Source organism: Marmota flaviventris, chromosome 10 (genome assembly GCF_047511675.1).
Source record: "Marmota flaviventris isolate mMarFla1 chromosome 10, mMarFla1.hap1, whole genome shotgun sequence".
NCBI classification, from domain to species: domain Eukaryota; kingdom Metazoa; phylum Chordata; class Mammalia; order Rodentia; family Sciuridae; genus Marmota; species Marmota flaviventris.
In genome coordinates this window covers 55770538-55788211 of record NC_092507.1, presented here as the reverse complement: position 1 = coordinate 55788211, position 17674 = coordinate 55770538, and the positions used below count along the sequence as shown (strand labels likewise).

The 17674-nt window shown below is 40.0% G+C and overlaps 1 pseudogene; it reads left to right on the top strand.

Moving 5' to 3' along the window:
• Positions 1–532: 532 nt before the first annotated feature.
• LOC114103730 (amidophosphoribosyltransferase-like) lies at positions 533–2133 on the top strand (annotated as a pseudogene).
• The last annotated feature ends 15541 nt before the right edge of the window (positions 2134–17674 follow it).

Here is a 17674-nt window from a genome sequence, read left to right as displayed (position 1 = left end):
TACAGGTAGGAGGTGTTGATCATTATTCCTAAATGTGTGTGAAATTTTTTTCAATTTTTTTTTTAGGTTGTAGATGTATGCAATATCTTTATTTATTTTTATGTGGTGCTGAGGATCGAACCCAGTGCCTCACACATGCAAGGCAAGTGCTCTACCACTGAGCCACAACCCCAGCCCCATGTGTGTGGATTTTTAAGATTAGTTGACCTAAGGAAAAGACTAATACAGACACTGACAGAATACACTCATTTTCTGAGAGGAAGAGACTGAGAGCAGAAATCCTGAATGCATCTCTATGAGGCTGCTTGACCTAACCGCTCTGGAAGTTCAAAGAACTTTAAAGTTCTGTGACTCCACTCTGTGCTCTGGAAGCAAATCAAAATTTCTGTAGCCTCTAGGATTTCTTAACTCAAAGAAATCAACAAACACCAGCCTCCTGAAGCCACCTCTGCCGCTCTGCCATCCCCCCTCACCATGGTCTCTCTCCTCCTCCCATATAGCCCCAGCAGGACTCCTTCCGCCATGAGGCTCCATGGAGCCACCCAACCTTGGACTTTCAGCTTCAGAACTAGGTCAGGAAAGTGCTGGCATCATGACCAGTGATGTGACTTCAGTGCCAACATACAAACCGCACAATATTCAAGCCATCGGAAACATGGAGAAACAAAATGAGCTGTGCTATCAAATTTGGAAGACCGGAGCAGAGATGCTTTTGTTACTAGTAGAACCAGCCTCTGTTTTCATCCAAGATATACTCTTACTTTTACTTTGCAAAGGAATGGGTCTTGTAAACCACATTTTTGCTGAAAACAATTTAAAGAAATTCCATGGCTCAAATCTTGGAAATGAACGCATGAGGTGCACCATTGCAGGAAACTGCAAATTCGAGAATTGCCAGCCCTTTGTTGTTGAAACTTACCAGCTCCTGGCCCATAAAAGCGAATTGGTAAGCACTGTACCATTAAGGATGAAGCCCCTGCGTCACCGCGTTGATCTGTCAACACATTCTGATGGTGACAGAACTTATATGATGGTGTAGACACTCTTCAGGAACAAGATGACAGCCCAGACTGGGTAGCGAGATAAAAATTTAATGAAGGAAGCACCCAAGCATGCTGCCTGCTTGTAATAATGCACAGAGATGTTATTTTCGCAATGTGAGATCATTATGGAAGCTGTCCTCTGTGCATTGCTCATCTTATTCCAGTTTCTGATATAAATGACAAAGAGGGAAGAACAAAAACATCAGAAACAGAAGGACAGGTGGTGTCCCCAGAGTCTTGCAGCTTTTAATCAATGATTATAAGATATTACTATGCAGTCTCGTCTGGAGAAATTGTGGAAATATCCAGACATGATGTCTGAACTCTTGATTTCAAGGCCTGAAGGAAACCCAGTGGCTTTCTGTATCTTTGAGTACGTCTATTTTGCAAACCAAATGATTTATACAGTAAACAGTTGGCCATGGAAGCATCTGTGGATTCAGATTTGGTTGACACTGTTCCAGAATCTTCTACACCTGCTGGTCTTTGTTACGTAGGGAACCATGGACTTCCACAGGTGGAGATACTGCATAAAAACTGATGTAGAAAGAAACTTCAAGTCAAACATGAGGTTAAGACAACTTAGTGTTGCAAAAAAAAAAAAATGGGGGATATTGTCAGATAACTCTAAAGACCAAATAATAGCTCCTATGGAGGATTCAATTGTGAGAGGCAATACCATCCCACCCAAAATAAAACTGCTCAAGGCAGAAGAGATACACTTTAGAGAAGCTTCACCACCAGTTGGATAGCCAAGCTTCATGGGAATGAAGGTAACCACAAGAGAAGATTTTAGTACCAATAAACAAGAATCCAATCATCTTTCAGAGTGCCAAGGAGCAAAGCAATGCTGTGTAACTGTCAGTAGTAGAAGTATTGGTTTCCTCTGTACAACAAGAAATAAACTTTAAAAAATGGAAAGTGAAAAAGCACAATATTATAACTTGAGAAATGGACCTGGTCTGGGATGTTTTAAAAAGAACAGTCACTGTGCAGCTGTCTCACTGGAAAACACCCTGCAGAATTGGAGCATAAGCTTGGAGGGACAAATGTATTCCTAAGGCATGAAGTCAGTCAAGAAGTTAAGTGATTACACCTGATCTGATGATTCTAACTTTCCTGCTACAATATAAAATTTTAAGTGCTAATAGTTACCTTTATAAGTTTTGAGGTTTTTTTTCCTGAAAAGAGCACCAAAGTACTATAATTGAAACTTGCTAATTGTATACAATATGATATGTGGCATTCTCTTTTGTGTTTGTTTCTTCCTGCAGTACTGGGGATTGAAGCCAGGAGCTCTCTACCACTGAGCTAAATCCCCGGTCCTTTTTATTTTGAGACAAGGTCTTGTCTCACTAAGTTGCTAAGACTGACCTTGAACTTGATCCTTCTGCTTCCTTCCAAGTAGCTAGGGTTATAGGTACTCAAGAAACACCACACCTAGCAGGATTCGTTTTGTTGTCGATATATAAACTGGCTAGTTTTTTTTTTTTTTTTTCCCACATGATCAGAGAAGCTGGATGGCAAATGGCATCTTTCAAGTGGATTCTTTAAAGGGTTTGCCAGAGGTTGGACAAGATGGGTGTGATGTAAACAGGACAGGTGAGTTAAATGTAACATCCCAAGCAAAGTTCAAACTCATGCTCCCTCTACAGTCCTAACTGTATGATCTTGGCTTCCCTGTCTAACCTTAGACAACTTTTTTTTTAAAAAAAAGTATCTGTGTCTCAGTTTCCCTACCTGTGTAATGGGACACTTATACTATTAAATAATTAATAGGGATGTTAATGTTGCAATTTTGGTGTTTAGAGCCATAATTTCATCTCTGAACTTTAAGAAAATACATGATTATCAGCTTTGGAAAATTTTTTTGAAATTAGAGTGCAACTGAGATTTCATCATGATCAAGGGGGACATACAGTTCGGCAGATCTTTGCCATCTCTCTTTGAGATGATGCAAGAATGGTTATAAAAATCAGTGGAAAAAGTTTTTCCTATATTTTTCACAAAAAATGTGACCCATAATATTTAGTGCCCTAACAGTGTAAGCTCAGCAAGTAAACTAGTACATTAGAAATAAAAACCAAAATTTCAAATTCCAACACTCTTTATCCTTAACTTATTTAATTTTCAAATGAAGTGCTTAATTGCCTACAAGCATGCATATGTGTATTGCACTTACACATACATAGGGTTGAAATTAGTGGAAAAGTAGAAACATCCCAGGGGCCAATCTTATTTTAGGATCAAGGAAACAACCACTTTTTTGAAATAAGAATGCTCATATCCGAATACTAACTCATAATCACGCTTTTCTACTTCATTTTATTAGAATCTAATGAGTTCATATGTTGAAGCTTTTTCGTAGAACTGTGAGATTTAAAAGATTAAAATGACCTGCCTACCCACCCCTGATTATGTAAGATTTTTACAACATTAGTGTTTGTTTCTGTATTAAGTTACCACAATTTAATGTACGCAGTGTCCAGAGCCACTTAGAAGTATGCTGTTTATTAATGACTGAAACTGTTCATCTTCATTGGGTGTACAGTGCTGTATGTTGTATTGTGGCAAGTCAAGATAAAGCTGGTAGTTCCAGAAGAACTTCCACTGGACCGGGGAGTGTAGCCCAGTGGAACAGCACTCACCTAGCATGATGAGGCCCTGGGTGCCACCCCTAGCACCAAAACCAAAACAAAGCACAATCCAGTGCTACAGTGGCTCAGATACCTGCCCCCGCACACACTCTCTTACACTTGTAATCCCAGCAGTTTAGGAGACTGAGGTAGGAGAATCACAAGAACAAAGCCAGACTCAAGGCCCTAGGTAACTTAGTGAGACCCTGTCTCAAAAATAAATAATAAAAAGGGTTATGGATGTAGCTCAGAGGTTAAGCACACCTGGGTTCAATATACAGTGACATGGGCAATGACAGTGACCCGCCCCACCCCCCCGCAGTGACATGGGCAATCCAGCCTTGCAAAGCCCTGGGACTTTTCAGTGAGTGTATGTAGCCTTTTGTCTTAAATGTATCCCCTGGGCAGCATGAAAGGGTAAGGCCTTTGGGTCCATTTTGAAATGCCCTTAGTTAAATTTAATTCTTAAAAACAAGAGACTCAGGAAAAGTACTAAACCAATGTCTCTGATTTGACTTTTGTATTTTCCATAGTTTTTTTTATTTTATTTTGTTGAGATACTTTTAAATAATAATACTGTGACAGTTTGGTATTCTGTAACTTTCTTAACATTTCTCCATCACGGCCTTTCATTTCGCAGGGTTCTGAAATCTGAATTAAATTACCTTTCTTTTAACCGATTTAGTTTCAAAAGTTGTTTAACTGCTTTAAATTTTCATAAGTAGGATATTACAAACCACAGAGAAGATGAAAAATGTGTTTCTACAAGATCTTGTTGTGAACAAAACTGGGCCTACATTTTGTGGCTACTTTATGATCCCTTGGTGACAAACATATGTTATAAATAGGGGGGGTTTTTTGTTTGTTTTTTAGAAAAAAAAATGACACTTCTGCCAATTCTCCTTATTTTTGTAAGCACTAAAGAAAAAAAAGACATCTTTCTAAAGCAAAGCTGCGCTTCAGAATTGTTTAAAAATCTCAAAATTATCTGTTATGAAAATAGGCAGAAGAAAATAGGAAAAGTTCATTGTGCAGAAAATAAAATCCCATTTTGTTTGTATTTTTGAAAGTATTGTTTACATTGTTGGATGATCTGATCTTGGATTCTTCAAATGTACTGCCAAGTCCTTCCATCACAAGCCCTCTGGCAACACACCACAGCGCCTGGCTTTCTTCAGTCTTTCTTCTCCATTTTTCCAGATTGGATAATTTTTATCTATCTTCAAGTTACCTGACTCTTTATTCTGTAATACTAAATCTGCTTTTAATCCCACTTAGTGAATTTTTTTGTATCAGTTATTGTACTTTTAAACTCTAGATTTCTCTGTTTTTTTTTAAAATCATTTCTATTTACTAATTGAGATCCCCTATTTTCCAAATCATTTTATCATATTTTCTTTAATCTTTTATATATAAGTCTTTTTTTTTTACTTGTTTGAACATATTTATAATAGCTGCTTTGAAGTCTTCTTTGCTGAATTCAACATCGGAATCTACTTAGAGATGGTTTATATTGATGGTGCTTTCCCTGAGTAACTGTTATATTTTCTGGTTTCTACATGTCTCATAATTACTTTTTGAATTGAACATTTATCAAAAATTATCAAAATATATTGCAGTACTGGGTGCAATGACATACACTTGTAATCCCAGCAGCTTGGGAGGCTGAGGTAGGAGAATCACAAGGACAAAGCCAGCCTCAGCAACTTATCAAGGCCCTAGGTAACTTAGTGAGACCCTGTCTCAAAAATAAAAAATAAAAAGAGCTGTGGATGTAGCTCAGAGGTTAAGCACTCCTGGGTTCAATCTACAGCACCAAAAAACATAAAATAAAAACAAACAGAAAAAAACCCCACTAAAATATATTATATATCACAGTAACTCTGCATTCTGGTTTATTTCTCTGAAATATTATTTAACTCTGCTTTGAACTTGCCTGTACTTAATCTGTAGAATTTCTCTCTTATGCAGTATATAGCCACTGTTGTCTCTGTTTAGTAATTTTTAATTCTTATTTCTATTTTGTTTTTACTTTAGTTTTTTAAGGGAGTGCCCCCTATCTATATCTTTTGACTGATCACTGGCTGATCTTGGAAGTCAGCCTGTGATTGGCCAGAAGATGCTCAAACCTTCAGCCAGCAAGACTTCCACCAATTCTGATGGACCTGAGTGTGGACTGACTATTGTGCATACAAAGTTCAGGTACATTTCATGGGTGCTCTGGATTTTTCTTTCCACTAGGTGCCACTGGGACTTCCTGTGCATGCACGTCCTCTCAGTCATACGGTGATAAGTAGGGAGCTTATCTAATACCCAAGGTCTCTCTGTTGGATTTCGGGCCCTAACCCCAGATGACGAAGGCTGAGAGCTCTTCCTATGTATTCCTGAGTTTTCTAATTTTAGTGACAGTGCCCTCCACTCCAAATCAAGTCAAACCTCCCTGGCAGCCAAACTACTTGTTTCCACAAGCACCCCCACCCTGGTAACACTATTGTGGCAACAGATCTGGGGCAGGGGTACGAACTAGCCCTAAACAAGAATGCCACAGACTCCCATTGTCCTTGCCCATAGTTCAGCAGTATTTCATGATAAATGTTTCTCAATTTGTTGTTTGTTCCAGAACTCTGAAATGGTTGTTTTGAACAATTTTTTTCCAATTGTTTTGGGGAGATATTTGTCTACTTCTTCACTCTGCATTATTGGAAGTCCTACCTCCAATTCACTTTAATGAGGTTTGGGTTTCTCATGAGTAAAATTAGGTCTCTTTCTTTTTAGTTCTATGCTATTTCCATTGATCCAAGGCTTCCAAAGGTTTATGAGGAACTAGAGGCATATTAAAAGATGACAAAGATATATCACTTAAGGCTTGTATATGAGCAACCTCGCTTGACTATGACTAGCTGGAGCATTTTGGAAGAATTGGGGACAACTCAGAGACAAGAAAGCCACTAGTACAAATTTTAAAAGATGGTCTTGCCTCCAATATAAATTTTAAAAGATGCTTTTGCCTCAAACAAAAAATATTCAATCAGTATATTATTGTAAAACTAAACACCACACAGGCCACCTGAGAAAAATAGAGACCAGGAAGGTGGGTACCTCATCGATAAAAGAAGGGGAGGAGAAAGGATCGAATGGGAACAGGAAGGACAAGAGAATGCTAGTTTCAATTCCATAAATTAAACTTACTTTAAAAATGTGTGGCCCAAGTATATGTGTTATACTCAGAATAAAGTAAACTAAAGCTTTCTGCTTAGAAACATATCCTATGTTTTCCAGGCTCTTTCAGAGGAAGTTTGTAAGGTCTCCAGAAGGCAATGCTATTCTGCATACTGGATACTGGAGCACACGATTTGGGAAAACTCAGCTGCATAGAGACAAGACCAGGTTGTCATGAGCAGGCCCCAACAATTAAAGGTCTCCAAAGTGAAGGTACATCCTAGATGCTGGTGCAGGTGCAGTGAGCATTTCAGCTTGGCTTCCCAAGAAGCAGGCTCTGAAACCAAGTCTCAAGTGCAAGCAGTTTATTGGGGACAGCAAAGAATATTGTGGATGAGGAATTATCCTGGCCAAGGAGTGAGGGGATTGGGGTATTTATATTAGTCAGTCAGTGATTAAGGTTTATTCTCAGAGGGAATGTTCATTCTAAGACCATATGAGATGGGCTGCGGATGCATGGGGTAGCCTCCTACTAAAGACACAGGCAAAGGCTAACCTTTGTAAGTCAGGCTGACCTGGGAAGAAATGAAATAAGGGATTCTCAGAGATTTGAGAGGAGCATTGACAGCCTCATAGTGAGGCAACCCCAAAGTTAACAATAACATTTAACATAATGGGGAAGGGCTGGAGCTACTGGTCCCAGGAGACAGGCACACAAGGTGGGAGTAGAAGCATCACGGTGGACTTGTTTAGCTGACCTAGCCACTCCCAGCAGACACAACCCCTTCCATTTTCCTCCCCCCCCCCCCAGTCTTCCATCAGTGTCTCCTATTATCCAAAACCAACTGTGAACCACTTGACAACAGTCTGGAAAACCAGACACCCTCCAGACATAGAGAGCGGAGTAGATCAGAGGAATGGAGACTGGCACAGCCAACAGCCTACCATGACATAGAGGGCTCTGTTCTCCCCAATCTCAAAGCATCAGGATTCCTGGGACACTTTGTTTAAAATACAGATTTCTGGGCCCTATTCTTGACCCAGTGAATCTGTACCTTACAGATTAAGTTGGGGTCTCAGGAGGATAAATTTTTAAAAGGCCCTGAGGAGATTCTTACACAGAATAAAATTTGGGTACCACTGCAGAGGTGATTCCAGGTAAGTGTGTTATATATTTTATAAATGAAATGAGTTATGTAACAAGATACAAATACTATTTCTCGCCAATCCAAACAAAGTCGTAATAAAAAATGATCCTTTTTAGTTAATCTAATTTATCTGTATAACAACAAAACTTTGATTTCTATTTTACTGAAAAAATAATCAAGTTCAAAGGATCCTGGAAAATATATCCATGAAAGATTGAGGTAGTAGGGAGCAAGGTTCAGATTGTGGATGTCTCTGCTGGTACACTTATTGTGCCAGGTAGCTACGTATTTACCTTCCACGGTCGTCTCTCCTGCTGGACTCTAAAGTCCTTGAGGATGAGGATTGTGTCCTATTAAGTTCTGCAAGCCCAGCCCAAGACAGCGCCAGTTACACAGCAGGTGTCTGGTGAGCATGCTTACGATTAAATTCTGAATCTAAAGCTGCCCATAAGCTACTAATTCCTCTGAAGGTGGCTCTCACAGGTACAAGTCAGCTCAGAGTGTGGACCAATGGTTTTTGTTTTTTTAAACTTTCAAACACCGTCTTTCATGTTTTCCACTAAATTGGCCTTTACAACTTTTTGTCTTAGTTTTGAGCATTTGTGTGGTTAAGTTGTTCGATGACACATTACACATGATTTATGATGCTAGTTCAGAATAATCGAGAAATTTTAATCATAGAAACTGCATGACTTGATTTTATTAAGAAAAAGACCCCTTTTCCTCAGACAGTCATATATTTTGATCAAAAAAAAATATATTTCAAGACACAAATTGAACAAAATAAGCATTTCAGAGTACAAATCCAAAATCAGAGAAAGATTGACTGTGTTCTAAAGTGAGATGAACAAAAACAGTTGATCAGTTATATTGTTTCAAGGGAGTGGACCAGAGGATGGAAATGTATTTTAAAAATTACATTACCATGAAAACTCATCTGGGGACATTTATTTACAGGGAAATGAAGTAGAAGCAGAAGGCCGCATGTCAAATAGGAAGCCTGCCAGCCCCAAAGCTAGAGCCATTTGGGAGACAGTTCCCAGAAATTAATTAAGAGGCCACACCGAAATCAACCAGACGTGGGTCGAAATCCAGGGCTTAGCATAAAATAGCTACATGATCTTTATCAAATTACAAGCTCTGTACCTTTATTCAGGAACCAGGACACCTGCCATGAAATCTTAGTTAACCAGTGCGCTCTTTAAGATGCTATTTTACCATCTATAAAGTTTGGACTTAATTGAAAATATGAATTGTCCCCCTAGAATAGGCATCTGGCTCTCTAGCAAATCTGAAGACAGGGACTGACTCTGGGTTCACCATGGAGGGACATCAACAAAGGGGCAAAGGGGTACAGATGGGAAATTACCCCCAGTTCAATCAAGGCAGGGCCCTCAGGTTTATGTGTCAGTCTGCAGGAGGCAGTTATGTTATGATAATGAAGAGCAGGGACTTTTCAGTCACCCTGGATTCTAATCCTCACTCTATCCTCACTAGCTAGCTTTGTGACCTATGGAAAATAACCTGTCTTCTCTGTGCTTCAGTTACATCATTTTTCAAAAAACTGCATAACAATGCCCATCTTATTGGATAGCCATCAGAATTAAGTGTGGTCTGGGTGGTATTTTTATCACAAGGCTTGGCACATGAGTGTTCAGCTTACTCTTAGGAGTAAAAGCAGTTTTAGTATGAATAGTACAGTCTCTGTTTCCAGGTTGGTCCAGGAATGAAATGCATCTCCCAGCAGGATTAAGAATTGGAAAAAAAAATTAAGAGTCACAGTTCTATATGGATGGAGTTATCAGGGAAGACAGGCAGAGCAGCAAAAGGCAAAGATACAGGCACAAAAACGAGGTATGTGTGCAAGACCAACAACAGGGTAAAAAGACAGTAACAAGAATTGAGACAAATAATCAGCTTTTACCTAGCAGCAGGTACACGGCAATGATATTGGGCCAAACATAGTGACTGTAGCAGGCCGGCTGAGCTGATGTCAGAGAACTCTGGGAAAGCAGATGGTCGACTCTCCAGCACACAACCTGAAGCTCAGTAACTCTCCATGTGTCCAGAGAGCGTGTACTCAGCAGCATCTTCTACAAACTAAACAAAAAAAAATGCTTTGAAGCAATATTTGTCACAAAGTCCACAAAATAGAATGCAGGCATCTCTCTTACTGATGGGGAGTTTGTCATCCCTCCATTCAGATCCTCTTTACCCTTGTTTTACAAACAATTTTTAACTAACATTTGTGTTTGGTTTCCTAGCCTATGACAGATTTTGGATGAAAGAGGAAATTGGTGGTGGGAATCCTGTCAAAAAGGGAGACATTACAAAATTATTAAAAAATAGAACAAGTCTTTCAAAGCCTAGCAGTGTTGTACAATATTATGCAAGCGAAAATTGCCCTGGAAGCCTCATAAATCAAGAAAGGACATTATAATACCAGATATTCATAATGATAATTTTGAGTCTCCTCATCTTAGTAAAACTATCACTGACCACACCAATGTATCAGGCCCCGAAAACCGGAAGTCATTGTCTGTGCCTCCTCCTCCATCTCCAATCCACTGGCAAGTCTTGTCAGTCACAAATGCAAAATATGCTCTGGATTCATCTGTATACTCTTCCTTACCTCCATCATTACCACCCTAGTCCAGCCACCACAGTCTTTTGCCTGGGTCATAGCAATGGCCTCTAACTGGATCCCACAGTCATCCTTCATCTCACAGAAGCCAAAGTGAGCTTTTCAATACAAACATGGTTATATGTCAGCTCCCTGATTTAAACTTCGAGCCTTCTTTTTTTTTAGTTGTTGATAGACCTTTATTTTATTTATTTATTGGGGCAAGTGCTCCATCACTGAGGAGCACTCCAGTCCTAAGCTTTTAGCCTTTTATCATCTCAAAAGGAGGATTAAAACTCAGTATTCTCTGAGATTTCATCTTTGCTTTTGTCACCCCTGTGCTCTACCTTCCAACCACATGCTTCTTCCTTTGCTCTGTTCCTTAAATATGTCAGGACCTCACCCACCTGAGACCCCTGCACTTCTCTCCTCCTGGAGCGCTCTTTCCAGGCCTATACAGACACCAGTTCAAATGGCACCTCCTCCCTCTCTCCAACCACTCAGTCCAAAGTTACACCAGTCATTTTTTGAATCTCAACTGATAGTTAATTATTTTTTTTCCATTTTACAAATAAACAAAACAAGTTTATTTGACAAAAAAAAAAAAGTCAAAAAACAAAGTTACTTCAGTAGTTTCGGGCTCAAATAATTCAGTGGGACAACTGAGCTTTCTCCTCCAGGTTTATCTTACAACCAAACCCAAGCAGAGGCTGCCTCACCCTCAGAGGCCCCATTTTGCACAAGTGGGGAATGCCAGACAGAATTCAACAGGGTGACTCCCTCTTCCCTCACCCCTTCCAATTTCAGTGCACTGTGGGGAGGGGAAAATCCCACCCTGGCCCAATCCACTCTGAGTCACCTACTAGGGGCATCCTGCAACAGCTCCATCAGACCTGGGCTCACAGAGACCGCTGGGGTGGGGGAGGTGGAAGCACAGCAGCTTCAGCTAACCTTGAAGCTGCTGCCATGCTGAACCTTCCTAACTGGCCCCCATAAGGGTAAAGATGCTTGTTTCCCTGAAGCACAGAAAAGGCCAGAAGAAGGCAGAATAGAGAGCCTAGGAAACCTGCCCATCCACAGAGGGCAAAACTCCCTTCCTGTAAGGGACCTATTCCCAGGCCCATTGCCAGGGATGGGCCAAGTCACAAAGGAGAGGTAGAGGAGCCTCTCTGAGGGTGTCAGGGATCTTCTGAGAAAGGACAGAGCATGTGCTCTTGCCAGGTTCAAGTCAGTCAACACCCAGGATCCCCTTCCCCTCATGCCCAACCTGGCATTGTCAGGATACTATAGTCCAGGGCTCCTGGCCTATGTTTTGACCCAAAATAACAATGTTATTCAGAACAAAAATATTTTGGCTAACAAAAATCCAATTATTGTTCCTTAAGATATATAAAGATGGGGTATATGGCTGTTGGACACTATCATCAATTAAAAAGCAAGATAAAAGTAAGATAAAAAGCAGGGAGAGGGAAGAGATGAAGACCAAGTGTGATCTGTTTCATTGGGAAACTCAAGGAGTTTCCCTTGCACCTTGACTAATTAGACATATTTATAGAGTACAGTCAATGATCAAATCAGGGTAATCAGCATATCTATTACCTCGAACATGGATCATTTCTTTGTGCTGGGCACATTCAAAATTCTTTCTTCAAGTCATTTTGGAGTATGTAACAAATTATCATTAACTGTAGTCACCCGGTTTTGCTCTCAAACACTAGAACTTATTTTTCCTATCCAACTGTATTTTGTACTCAGTCACCAACTTCTCTCTATCTACCCTTCCTTCCCTTCCCAGATTCTGGTAACCACTATTCTATTTTCTATTTATATGAAATCAGTTTACTTGGCTTCCACACATGAGTGAGAACACATCAAATTTGTCTTTCCATTTCTAACTTATTTCACTTGACATAATGACTTCCAAGTTCATCCATATTGCCACAAATGACAGAATTCATTCTTTTTATGGCTGAATGATATTCCATTATGTGTATATATGCCACACTTTCTTTATCCATATTCCTGTTGATGGACACTTAGGCTGTTTCTTTTGCAAGTCTGTTGTGAATAGTGCTTCCATGAACATAGGAGTGCAGACATCTCTTCACTGGTCATTCTATTACTTCACCCTGTCTTTTTTTTTTTTTTACATGACATTTAACATTACCAGATATTTCTTGTTTATTTCAATGTATGTGTTGGGTCCCCATGCTGAAATGTGATCTGGTCTTTCTCATGCTCCCTTGAATCCCCAGTATTCTCTGTTCCCAATATAGGGTTAGGTGCCTAATAAATGGTTACTACACATGAATATCAAGGAAAAAGCCTGTCCCTCAGGGTTTTTAAAATTTTTTATATTATTTTATTTTATTTTATTTTTTAGTTGTAGTTAGACACAATGCCTTTATTTTTATTTATTGATTTTAATGCGGTGCTGAGGATTGAACCCAGTGCCTCACCCATGCTAGGCAAGCGCTCTACCACTGAGCCACAAACCCAGCCTCAGATTTTATTTTTAATAAAAGAACAATCTACAGACCTCAAACATCATTATTGTATACATACAAGTCACTTGCAACCCCTCCCCATTACTCAGGTCCTGCCAGGGACTAAGCACCTCTACTGTGGCAAATGAAAAGAGATTAGGTGTTTTTGCAAAGGAAGGAGACTTATGGAGAAGGTATTTTATGGAAAGGTGGATCTGGACAGGCAGGAGCCAGTTTGGCCAGCTGGATTTCCATTTTATCTATCCAGCTGTGAAGTGATGGAGCCTGAAGTTGTTCAGGGAAAGGAAGGAAGAGACGTAAGGATCTTTATGGTGGAAGAAACAACATTGTTGAGACTGAGTAGCTTTGTGATGGAACCCTGAAACTCCAAATCTTGCAATGATCTTCTCCCTCTCACATGAAGTCTAACATATATGATAAGCTGCTTGATTTAATAAAAATGGATTCACAAATTGATACAGCAAAATTTCCCTTTTTTGATTTATCTTCCATGATAATTATGAAAATAATGCTGTTTGCAAAAAGCCTAGAAAGATTTATTCAATACCAATAAGTACATCAATTAAAAATGTTTCAGTAATTACAGTGGTGTTCTATATACAATCATTTTGAATAGTTTCAATTGAAAGTAAGAGTTGGGTCTTTTTAACATTTTGATAATTTAACACTTTGAATATTACTTGATGTGGTACATTAGTTTTTTATTGATGCTGTAGTAAATTATCACAAACTTGGCAGCTTAAACACAGTTCTGCAGGTGAGAAGCCTGGCCCAGGTCTTACTGGGATGGAGCCAAGATGTGGGCAGGGCCACTTTCTTTGATGGAGCCTGGAGACGAGAGTCAATTTCCTGGTCTTTTCCGGTATCTAGGCTACATATATTCCGTGGCTTCCTCCAACCTCAAAGCCAGCAGCTTCACATCTAACTCTCTAAGGACCCTTAGAATTACAATGAGACTGAACCCACCCAGAGGATCCTGGACAGTTCCCTATCTCAACATCCCCAATTTAACCACCCCTGTTCACTCCCTTTTGCCACACAAGGTAACCTATTCACAGGTCCTAGTCACTGAGGCAAGGGCATCTTTGGAAGGTCATTATTCTGCTGTATGTGATATCATATTGCTATTATTTTTATCTTTAGGAAATATATTTTTAATGTGCCCATTGCTGTATTCTGTATCTGGATTCTCCTAGTAGCTGCTCACATTCATAAGACAAGAGGCAAATCAAAAATTTGGCCAATTTTATTTTCAACTTTTTAGAAAATTATTTTGTTTATTATATAAACCCCCTACCTTGTCCTAGGCAACACTTAAGGAAGCTAGAAGGGCTTAAAAAAAATATGGTAAGGATGATGTGTCAGGTATGGAATGCAGCCTCCTCTGTTTCTATCCTTCCATATGGACATCCTGCAACAGCAGAGCCCCACAGTTCAGAGCAAATGTTCTAGGGCCAGACTGGGGCAAGAACTGGACTCGTGCCTGGCTCTGTCATCTACTAGCTGTGTCTTTGAACACTTTACCTAATTCTCTGGGACTTAGCTTCCTTATCTATAAAATGGGAGTTCATTTATTCAACCAATACTTATTGAGCATTTATTATGTGAGAGCATAATTCTAGGCACTCGGGATTCAGCCAGAAAAGACAAGTACAGAAGGTCCCTGACTTATTATATTTCAATTTAGCCATATTTTGACTTTACAATGGTGTGAAAGTGATATGCATTCAGTAGAAAATGGACTTGATGGTTAGTTTTATTTTTTTTTTTCTTTTTCCAAGCCAGCAATGTCCAATGTGACACTCTCTTGTGTTGCTGGGCAGTGGCAGTGAGTCACAGCTCCCAGTCAGTCATGGCCATCATGAGGGGGAAACAACTGACACTACAGCGCACTGTATGGCTGAACTACAATGTTGGTACGTTAGGTGTATTAAATGCATTTTCAACTAAGGATAGTTTCACCTTACAATGGGTTTGGGGACATAACCCCACAGTAAGTCAGGGAGCATATGTGCTCTGTTGTTAAGAAACTTTCTACCCTCAACCTTAACTTCACATCTGCCCCAACCTCAGCCCCATGATTCTCTGGATTTTCCATGACCCAGCAATGGAATGGGTGGTGCCCAGTAGAACAGAGGCTCTCCAGCAGCTTGCCACAGTGCCTCGGTTGGCATCTGTGGGCTGCACAAGAGCAAGTGCTCAGTGTATTTAGTATGATCCCTGGAAACAGCAATGAAAGGAAACAAAATCCATTTTGAACCTGGATAGTTAAACAAAGAAAGAACAATAAATAAGGTAATAAGAGTCATGAAGAGGAATCAAGCAGAGCAGGAGAATAGAGTGTAACCACTTTAAATAGGGTGGGCAGAGAAGGCTCGCTGAGAAGAAAGCTTTGGAAGAAAGACCTCAAGAAGGAGAGGGAGTGAGACACGTGGGCATCCTGAGAAAAGCAATGAGGCAAAGACCCTGAGTGGGGAGCAGGTCAGGTCTGGCCTGGGAACCCCAGGGAGCACAAGTGAACATGGAATGGAGGACAGTGATAGAACGCACTTCATAGGATAGTGGTGAGGGTTAAGTTGATTACATCTGATTAGTTAATTGAATGGCTGTGACCTAACCCCTTAGAGCAAGGATTTAGCATGATGTGAATTTAAAATAACACCCCAAAACTATTAATCTGGGAGTATGCCCCCTTGAACAAAGTTCAAATGGTCCCTCCTCCCCAGAGTTATAATTTCATTACTCAAACCATCTTGGGGTGCTCCAGTACTTCATGGCTTTCACGTAGCCCTGAAGAGCCTTCTCCCTGCCTAAGTTAGAACCTTAGACCATGTCCATGGAGATATCCAGAAGTAACAGGGTCCTCCTGTATCCCAGAACTCTGCAGTGTCAGGTCCTGCATGTCCCTCCTATAAGAGAAGATTCTGGTGTATTCAGGAATTCCAAATTTTAATCACAATCTTTAATAGTCACTTTCCATGTAATGCCTTGGAGATTCAAAATAAAGTAACATCTTCTACCACCTGAAGGGTGCTCTTCTCTTCTTTTCTTCCTCTAAACACCCTGCTGACCACTCTGCATTTTCTCAGGACTATAAACGTCTCCCCTGGGCTTTTTCTAGCAGGCTCTCAGCAGAGTTCCTGGTGTTCTCCCAATGAACAGTTACTTCTTTATGATAAAGATGGTGTGGCCTGTAACTCAGTGACTAAGGGACACAACTGCAGGAAATGACTGGTCTGTGATGCAGATATTCAGGGCTCTTTTCCCACAAATATAGGCAAATCACCTCTTTTAAAAATTTTTTTGTTTTAATTAGTTATACATGACAGTAGAATGCATTTATGCACTTTGGTATATCATACATAGATGGAATATAATTTCTCATTTTTCTGAGTATACAAGTTGCAGAATCATATTGGTCATGTAGTCACATATATACATATAGTGATAATGTCTGTTTCATTCTAGTATCTTTCCTAGCCCCACATCCCCTCTTCTCTCCCATCACTTCACTCTACCTAATCTAAGGTAATGCTATTCTTCCCTAGTGCCCCCTGCCTTATTGTGAATTGGTGTCTGCATATTAGAGAAAATATTCGGCCTTTTGTTTTGTGGGATTGGCTCATTTCACTTAGCATGATATTCTCCAACTCCAAACATCTTTTTTCTTGTTTTTGCAGTGCTGGGGATTTAATCCAGGGCCTCATGCATGCTCAGTGAGTGTTCTACCCCTGAATTATATAATTATATCCCTAGCCTGTACCACCTTTCTTATTTAAATACGCTTTCATTTTATTTTGTCTTATTTTATTTTATTTTTATTTTTTTTATTTTGGTACTAGGGATTGAGCTCAGGGGCACTCTACCACTGAACTATACCATCACCCTTTTTATTTTTAAAACAGGGTCTCCCTAAGTTGCCCAAGCTGCCCTCTAACCTGTGATCCTCCTGCCTCCCAAGTTGCTGGGATTAATACTTGAATCCTCAAACATTCCCATTCCCTATTAGCAAGAAGCAGTCTTTTGGGTTATTCTCAACTCTCATTCATCCAATGATCTTCCTGCTGCTTACACAATGCAATGGCAAAAACATTAGACCCACTCTCTATACCTGACTGAAAGAAAAATTGCTAGAAGGATCCAAGACTGCCAAGTCTTCTATCAGTCATTGTCGTGGGACCAGTTCTGCCAGGTCCTTCTGACACTTGCCTCCTCACTAGGATCCTGAGGTCACAGGTCTTTCAGATGAGACCCTCAATCTCAGGAATCCTTCCCTTCATTCATTTCATTCTGACCAAGTAGCTGGTTTAGAAAAGCTTATGGTATGAATGATGGGTTGTATAGAAACTAGTCATATCTCACAACTTAGAGTCTTGATCCTAGGTCATCAGCCCAGATGTCCCTTATTCATTGAGTTGATTTTATTTTAGGAACCTGATAGCCCTCCCCTGCCCTGAATCTAAGGCAAACTCTCTGCCCTTCTTCAGTGTCTCTATCTAACCAGACTTCAGGGCAGAGTTTGTAATCATAACCCCTTGTCTTCCAAAGTTCCAAGAGT